Source organism: Schistocerca nitens, chromosome 3 (assembly GCF_023898315.1).
Source record: "Schistocerca nitens isolate TAMUIC-IGC-003100 chromosome 3, iqSchNite1.1, whole genome shotgun sequence".
NCBI classification, from domain to species: Eukaryota; Metazoa; Arthropoda; class Insecta; order Orthoptera; family Acrididae; genus Schistocerca; species Schistocerca nitens.
Window position 1 is genome coordinate 494,458,809 of NC_064616.1, and position 9,633 is coordinate 494,468,441.

At 46.3% G+C, this 9,633-nt stretch overlaps 1 pseudogene; it reads left to right on the forward strand.

Moving 5' to 3' along the window:
• The first annotated feature begins 5,037 nt into the window (after positions 1 to 5,037).
• Positions 5,038 to 5,155, forward strand: LOC126250558 (5S ribosomal RNA; annotated as a pseudogene).
• Positions 5,156 to 9,633: the final 4,478 nt, after the last annotated feature.

Here is a 9,633-nt window from a genome sequence, read left to right on the forward strand (position 1 = left end):
TTTGGGGGGGGGGGGGGTGGAGCCTCGGAATAAAAGTTTTTTCCTGCCTTCTCCTCCCTAGCGACGTTTCTTTATTACTAGAGTCTTAGTATGTGGTGTCGGTGTTTGTTTGGTTTATGATTGTTACTGCCTGTTGTGTTGTTTGTGAGTGTGTTGTGGCATACGTTGTTGGTTTGGGTCCCTTACATGTTGATCCCTTCTGAGTCATTTTCACTTAGTGTGCTGGTTCCTTCCTTGGTTTCAGAATCTGTGGTTGTGCTTTTTCCCTCCCATGTGTTTTTTTGTGTTGTTTGTGCTTGTCTGAGCCTCCTTCCATAAGGGTTTTGGTGCTTGTATTCTTCATGCAGTGTGCTCGACTCAATATCGCCTACGCTATTTATTGTGTTACAATCATCGGGATTACGTATTATTCTGGCGATGTTACTGTCATTCTGTGTACGTCTCATTTGTGCTAGCGTGTTGCATTGCAGTGTGACATGTTCTGGTGTCCCATTTTCTCCGCAAACGCGTATTTCATCGTTAGTTAGTCCCATGCGGTTTAAGTGTATCTGACACGGCCCGTGGCCTGTCAGGAAATGGACCATCCCCCGGCTTGGATCGACATGTTTCAGTTGCAATCTTTCGCGTACGTCAGGAAACAAAGAGTGTACTTAACGGCCTTTGTCAGATTCATCCCACTCTCTCTGCCATACTCGAATTTGCCATTGTTTCATTTGTGTTTTGTTCATAATGTTGGTTCCCGTAATTTTGGTGACTTTATCTAGCTTGTCTCTTAACCCAGTAAAGTTCAGCCCTATAATGTATTGTTATATCGATAGGGCAAATCCCCATCACAACGCAAAGTGTCTCTAGTGATGTTATGTAGAAGGCTCCGTTCATTCTCAGGAGCACACTACATTGACCTCGCGTTGCAATTGTGTTGCTAGTCTGTGTGTTCAGACTGAGAGCCAAAGTACTTTTGGTGAAGCATGCGATGGATTCAAATATCGCAATCTGGTAGCAAGTGTCGATGTCTTCAGCTACTCCCCCACTCATTACCAAACCGTGCTATTTTTTCCCTTTGCTATCTATTTCACTCTCACTGTATCGGTCGGGGAAGAAATCTGTAAGCGGCCACATTTCTGCTCTTCAGCCTAATCATAACAAAAATACACACATGATTTTGCACAACTGCAACAGATAAAATAATTGACTTCAAATACAATAAAATGACTTATTACTACGACATTACTAAAAAAAAAAGAAAAACGGATGACCATGGCGTGGCTGGTGAAATGAAGTGGATGACGACTCTGACTGTGACAAGTCCTACGAGATCAGCTCCCAGAAGGAGCTGTGAAAAGTGGGTGGGGGCTTGAAGGCCAGTCAGATTGCGGTGTGTGGATGTTAATGTTAGGCTCGTAAGTGTCTGATCGATCCAAGGAGAGAAAGTGGGGACTATCGATATAACTGGTTCGTCGAGAAAATGTTAGAAATACGTTCAGGGCTGGAAACAGGGAGCCTATTGAAGTTCCTCTGCGATGAGATATGGAGGGCATGGAGGTGAAAGGAGGGAGGGGGGCTCAGGTTGCATGTTGGTACCGGCGCAGAGCAGACTAGAGGTTGGTGAGGATTGAGGAGACAATGGGTTTTTCTTCTCCAAACTTAGGGTATGGACACGATTTCATAAGATGTTGGACGATGGAGGATTTTAGGAACGAGGAAAATTTAATCAGATGATAGAGGAAGCGTGGAAGTGAGAAAACGGATATGGAAGGAAGGGCAGAGTGCACAGAATTAAAGCAGCACTACAATATTCGGTTACTTTGGCGAAAATGAGAATTGCTCAGAAATTTTTTTTTCAGGTAAAGAGGACGGTGAGAAGACATTATCCCCTCATACAGCCTGTTAGTAGTATTCCTAAGTTAATTTTACTGTAGGTTTTTCGTTAAGTTAATCTCAGAACAATCAGATTAGTTAAAACATGTGTGGACGAAATTTTAGGTGGTATAAAGACACCTCAGGAGAATTTTAGGTGGACCCTGGACTGAGACAAGTGAACGCCATTTCACCAACTTAATTTAACCTCGTCTGACAGCAGGTCGATAGAGAATTTATTGAAATTAATCTATAAAGAATCCAAGCCCAGAGAGACCGCACATTACTAGATTGCCTACGCAGATTATGTATTATTAATAAGTAGTTCCAAAACAGAATTAGTCAGAATGGCACAAAATACACTGAACAACATAATTAGAGGATCACTTTTTTCGAAACCATTTAATCGTCTCCTATTGTGACACTTAAGTTCAAAATTTGGTTCAAAGTTGCGGTGCCTACAACCTTCTACTGTAATGATACAAAAGTCTGCGCCATGCGACGTCACCCTCGGGTTCGGCGACGCATCAAGTAGTAAAGTACCGACACGTGCGAAAACAAGATTAGACCTCAGAAGTCCACGTGATGTGCAGGGTAGGTCAATGATGTCACATTGGCACCAAATTTCATCATAATGCTGCCAACGCCGCCCTGGACGTGTCACCCAATGGGAAGGGCATCACACCCTTTCTTAGCTCAAGTTCACTCCCTTTTTTGACACTTCTGCGATAGAGCTCAGAACCGCAACGCCGAGCGTTGAAATCACGTGGTTTTCATTTCAGTAGGCGAGGACAACTTTTCAGTCACACTGGCACTCAGAATAGACACGTAAAGGCTTAGGGGGCGCGTAGAGTGCGTCTATGAAATCACCATTTGCTTGGGAAGCTGCTTCACACATATTTCGCTGTCGAAAATGCAGTTCGCTGTGCGATGAGGAACAGAACGAACTTCTTGTCAATCTTTGACACTGCTGACACCTTCGGAATACTTCAAAGCTCCCCTAAGGGTTTCCTGGACCAGCAGCCTCACTCTGGAGTGCAGTGCGACCGCAATTTTTTCTCTGGTATTCAGGGTGAAGTCATTAGGGAAAGTTCAAAACCATTCGACGACATATGGACACGATACGTAGCAGGATATGGTGCTTATTCTTTTTCAGTTTTCGTCCGTCGCATTCTCCTTTGGTGTGATCATGGAGTGGGAACAAATTGACACATGCATAAATAAAACGGCAAGGGTCCCTCTAAGACCACCCAGTTCGGCAATGCCCTCAGTGTTCAAATGGCTCTGAGCACTATGGGACTCAACTGCTGAGGTCATTAGTCCCCTAGAACTTAGAACTAGTTAAACCTAACTAACCTAAGGACATCACAAACATCCATGCCCGAGGCAGGATTCGAACCTGCGACCGTAGCGGTCTTGCGGTTCCAGACTGCAGCGCCTTTAACCGCACGGCCACTTCGGCCGGCTCCTCAGTGTCACCCGCCCATCTTTGTTGAGTACTATTGCACAGCAGAATAATAATTAAGAGCAGTAATAAAATTATGTTGGAATCAACTGGAGAACACCCGTCGAGTAAGCAAAAGTGGTGTAACCAATGTCAGCAATCGAAAGAAGTCAAGTGCAAACAGACAGTGCCTCATAGTGTGTGAAAGAGAGCGTCAGGAACACCTGATTCAGCACTTAGACTACAGTCGAGAGCAGATAGAACGCTTTCCTGTATTGGGGATAGGTGTAGTAACTTCACCTAGAGATGACACGAAAATGTTTTTCAGACTGGAAACTTTGCGTGAAGGAACAATCTGAAGCTCAGAGGTTAATCATTAAGTCAGCCGAGAGTGCTGACAGGCTCAGAAAATGGGATCACACTCGGTCACCAGTACAGGGGAATGACGTCATCGACTGATATAAACCCCTCGCCTTCCACTCGTACCGATGGAAGGTTAGCTGCACTATTTTAGTGGCAAAATGCTTATGTAAATACAACCAAGTGTCTACAGTCGCTGTCACGTTGGAGCCCACTGCTATAGCTGCAGCCGTCCGGCTATGGAGGGTATTTCAGCTCTTCGATCTGCACTCCTGCCGGTCACAGTGGTGACTGACTGAGAATGAGGGCTGGGTGATCTTCCGTGGATAAAGAAACTGTCTGCCCATCTACGACTTGTTCAGCTTGGGAGCAGGGCCGTTATAGCGCCACTCCTGGGCGGTACAAATACCACCTTACCGTCTGTATGCTGGGTTGTCCGTGCCGCTGTTGGGTCTTCTTCCTACACACTGCAGACAACGCCAGAGCCAGAGCACATTCCTCACAGGGTGCTGTTGTGCTACCCTGCGCCTTCGCGCAACGGGCACGGGCACAAGGAAGAGGACGGATCTATTGTGAAACTCTCGGAAATAACTATCCGTTAATCGAATGATGCCTCATTAGCGCCCAAGCGTTCCACAAGACTCAATCACCGTACCTCCGCACGTCTGCCCTGCACTCAAGTAGCCATATCTGGCCTCTGGCGTGCTTCTATAGCATCTCAAGAATGTACGATCTTTGTCATGAAACATGGATAGGAGCCGGACGCTGCAGAGTTTATGTCCGCGCCGATCGTGACACTGGACAAATAAATTAGCGGCACTCATTATACTCTGAGTCCAGCTATCTGTACAATCTTGTAACACTGTATGCTATGCCAGTTCCTGGAGAAAGTCCCGTAATCAGTTCGAGATATTACGCTATTTATACTCCCGTGGTCTAGCGGTCAACACTGCGTCGTCTGAATGGAACGTCTATCGATCGAAACCGCAAGGTGCCTGGATTTTTATGGCGTGCTTCACTGAAGTCCTAAGTACAATGGTAGCATAGCTACAATGTATTTCACTTTCCGACCCACCGATAATAACAGATGTGTCCAGTAACATATTTGCGAAAGATTTCCCGGCAGACTGTCTGCCTTTGAACGCCGCATGCGTCAGACCTCTCCACGACCCATTTGCTGGCACTTGACAAGACTGCCGTGGCGGAGTCGCCCTTCTCCTCGCATACGTCGGCTACCGCTCATTGGTTTGGCGATTATAAAATCCTTTAATGTCGTTGAGTGATGCTCCACGTAAAACGTATGTGATTTGCGTTTCACCCTGTATAGCAACGGAGGTAGACAACCAGTTTTTATATGATGAGTCTTATATTACACTGCCAAAGGCCTTGCCGCAGTGGTAACACCTGTTCCCATCAGATCACCGAAGTTAAGCGCTGTCGGGCTGGGCTAGCACTTGGATGGGTGACCATCCCGTCTGCCAAGCGCTGTTGGCAAGCTGGGCGCACTCAGCCCTTGTGAGGCAAACTGAGGAGCTAATTGATTGAGAAGTAGCGGCTCCGGTCTCGGAAACTGACATACGGTCGGGAGAGCGGTGTGCTGACCACATGCCCCTCCATATCCGCATCCAGTGACGCCTGTGGGCTGAGGATGAGACGGCGGCCGGTCGGTCCAGTTCGGCCTTCATGGCCTGTTCGGGAGGAGTTTATATTACACTAATATGCAAGACACGAATAGGGCTCAGAAATAATTTTATACATAGTGAATTAATCAAATACCCCACTACGTTGTTTAATGTCATTATTAATGCTTTATATCTCGGTTCTTTTTATTTTAGAAGCGATTTTGATGCAATTTTTCGTGAGGAATTGGTATCTTTTCGTCAACCTACAGTGAGTAACTGTGGTGTAATGACTTTTTCTGTCGTTATTTGATTTATTATTGTAAATATTTGCGATAAACAGTGTGAATACAGTGTAGTGCACGCTCTACAGCAATGAAGGCATACTGCACATATCGAGGTCCACGCATAGATTCATAGAGAATATAGCTTTGATCTAAAGTCATAATTAAGTTAATGAATTACACTTAAACTAATAAAACTGGCCTTTTTTAAGCTACCCAGAGTGGAAGGAAGTTGCTGAAACTGGTGTCAGAAAACGTCTGCATGGGTGACTAATTGTTATCATACAAATTTAGCACAGAGGAATTATATTCACTCCGTGGCTACTTGCCCAACATATCTTTCTTCGAAGCTCTTTATAGTGAAGAAGCTTGGTATTAACAAGGCAGGCACCTATGAGCATTAACACAGCTTAACGAGTCGAGCTTGTGAGACGAAGCAATGTGTAAAGATTTACTCAGATTTCTTCCAACAATTTGTAGCTCTATTCCATAAAACGGAAAATATGAACCTAAAGAGCAGTGGTCTGCACCGTGATTGGAACTGACAACTCCCAGTGCCTTAGTAACACAACACGTGTTAAACTTTTCTTTTTTTTTGCCTGACCACAAAGAATGAGTTGTGACGGTGAGGACAGGAGTGCGAAGCGGGCAGGGCTCACTACCAGAGGCCTGACTCGGACACCACAACCCCCACCCACTACGACGGATGTGATGGGAAATGGATAAGGTCAACGTAACGGCCATGGTTTTTTCTTATTTTTTATTTTTCATTAAATTATTTTGTTTTTTCTTAGATACATATCCACGAGACAAGTGGGACAGCGTATCAGACCATTTCTAGGAAGTGTGGAGAACAATACGGTGACCCGCGATATAATGGGCAGACAAACACAGGAACTAAAATTTAATTCCATGAAAGAAGTAAAACAATATGCATTCAGCTGTGCAGTTCCCCCTGCACACATTCAGGTCGTCGGCCTGGACATTGGGTACGCTGTGCCGTTCCATAATAATCATACACATGTCAAGAACGTAGGAGGTTGGATATTCCCCAACTACGTGGACGATTGTTGATCACACTGCGCAAATACTAAGGGTACGACAATATATGCGGAATGTTCGAGTGTACTGTGACCTTCCAGTGCATGGCACCAAAAATCAAATGTGGACTGTTGGTGACAACCGAAAAGATAGGCGATCGCCTGACGTCAGAAAATGGTAGAAAATGTGTGAGAGAGGTAGGGGATTAGGGTGGACCGTTGCTGGTGGGGTGTCGAGATAGCATGCCAGTACACATTGTGTTTGAAACCAGCATCGCATTTCGCAGTGCATGTAAGAGAGTGCTCATTGGTGTCCTCACGTAGACGACATGTGCTAAGTGGCGATGTAGCCAGACCCATCCGTTGCTGTCGTTGGTTGTTGGGAAACATGCCACTGACAGTGTGCTACCAAAACGTCCTGATGTCACAAAGAAGGAAAGGTGCATGGACAGATTTCCACACAATTGGACGTCTGGGCGTTGTCCCTGCACCTTGTTGCAGAGGGTGTGCACCAACAACTTATAAAAAACCTTTGCCAGTGATGGGTACATTGTCAGAAGAGTGTCATGTGCAGAAACAACTACCGAGCGAGGTGGTCAGCACACTGGACTCGCATTCTGGAGTACGACGGTCCAATCCCGCATCCAGCCATTCTGATTTAGGTTTTCTATGATTTCCCTAAGTTGCTTCAGTCAAATGCTGGAATGGTTCCTTTGAAAAGGCATGGCCGACTTCCTTCCCCATCCTTCCCTAATCCGATGAGACCGATGACCTCGCTGTTTGGTCTCTTCCACCAAATCAGCCCAACCCAACATAAATAACTTCAATGAAGTAAGTGGAAATGTGAGGCAGCGCTGGAGAAGTGTGCGCCACGTCGATTTGTGGGGCAGGAGAATCTGGGGTGAGGATTTCCGAGATGCATTATGTAAGGGATGGTGAAGGTTCTCGTTGACGACTGAATATGGTGTGTATATATAATGCAGTGACTGTGGTCTGAACGCGGACAAAAACGATACCATCCTTTGAAGGAGACAGGCCGAGGATCTCCTGTCAGATTTTGAAGATAGTGCCAGCCAAACAGAGGCACCCAAGGGCCTATTGGAGCTGACGTCCCATGATCGATGGCAGATGGAGTACTTGGGCAGCATGGGCCAATTTAGGCACCACGTTTGTGTTGACATAAGTCACTCTCTATAGCGGGTTCGGGCTGCACAGGAAGTTGTGAAAAAGTGGTAATGGGTACACTGCAGCAGTCGACAGTATGTTTTTACTGTGATACGCTGTGTGGAGCCAGTAAAGTTGATACCCAGGTAACGGAGTGTTGTTGCAGTGAGCAATGGTAGTGGACCCTCCTCTTGGAGTCCACATCTAATGTTCATGATCATTAATCTGGTAACGTTGACGATTGTCCATAATGTTGGATACATGCTACGGCATTGTGTACTTGTGTAGGCAAGCATGCAAAATATAGGAAATTGTCCACATAGGGTTTGCAGTGTAATGGTTTTACTGCACAATGTAAGTCCCATAAGACAGGGTAGAAAGCCTATGATGAGAGGCTCAAGGGCAATTATGTACAATATATTGGGCAGATGGCATCTCTGCCTGACCAAACCCCCACCAGGGATCAGTCCAGCTGTTCACCTGGACCTGGACCTGCAAAGTAAGTGGCGAATAGAATCTGTGAATGGTCGTGGGACACCCATGCATTCTGCCACTGACAGGATGAAATGGTACCTGGTCGAAGGTACTACTGAAATCTATTGACACCAGTGCTGCACAGGAAACAGCCAGCAGTGGCTGTCTGGAGGATAACTCCTCCACCTCATGATGTTTGTTCTGGAGAAAGTGTTGCAGGTAAAACTGCACACATGTGCACCGCCAAGAGACATTTTATAATCCGCACTGAGTAACGTGAGTTGGCGAAAGTTGGTGATGTGCATCCCTCACCCCTCCTCCCCCCCCCCCATCAGTTCGGTGACCGGTATGACAATGCCGTTGACAAAGTGTGGTGATACGGCGAAGGAAGGACTGAACAACTCTTGGAAAACCTCAGTCTAAGGTGGAGACATCGATTTACGAAAGGGCCGATAAAAATCAACTGGAAGGCCGTCGTATCCGACACCCCTCGTCTGCTGTGGTTTCTACCATCAAGGATGTCGCCTCCATTTTGTTAAGGGTGCAGGTGAGCAGCTTAAGAAAATCGTCGAATACCGCCCCCACCGCCAGTTCTTTCTGGTAAAAACGTTGCTAATGATCAGTGAAGGCTGAGACCACCGCTGCTTGAGCATTTTCATGGTGTCCAGTCTGTGCGATAAGGTTAGAGACGAGGAACGTCGTCGACGACTGGGGCGGATGTGATATGAAGCATGGATGGTGGCTCTCCATCAGTGGTGTCTTAATGGCGAGACCGCACCACCACGCCTCGCAGTTTGTTGCATTGAAGGGAAAGAAGTTTGGCTTTGATGCGTTGGTGTTCGCGATGGACACCTGACGGTGGTGGGAGGACAGCGAGTAAGATGGTGAAATAATAGTGCATAGTATCCCGATGCTACACCACCGCATCTCTGCAGCATCGGATAAATTCCCTTTTGATTGCAGATTTCACACAAGTCATCCACCACATCAGCGTCTATATGTTCTAAGGGAGACGTTGCTCACAGGATGTCCAAGTAACAGCGACTTGTTTTGGACAAACTGGGTCGTGAAGAAGAAAGATGTTGAGCTTCCAGGTACCTCGACAACGCCTAACTGACTGTGGCGTAAAGGGCAGGTGAAAGAGCAGTGGTCGGAAAAGGCCAGAAGCCAAATTTTTGTGGAGGACACGCCTTCTCGATTGATTGCAAAAACATAAATTCGATCGAATCTGCTTGCTGAATGGCTTGTATAATGGGTGTAACCAAAGGTGTTACAGCGTATGATCTCCCATGTGTCAATAAGATGACAATCATCTACCAAGGCTGGACATGTTGAGTAGCCAGGAGACTCGTCCTTTGGATGGAGGAGACAGTTGAAATCGCCTCCTACGA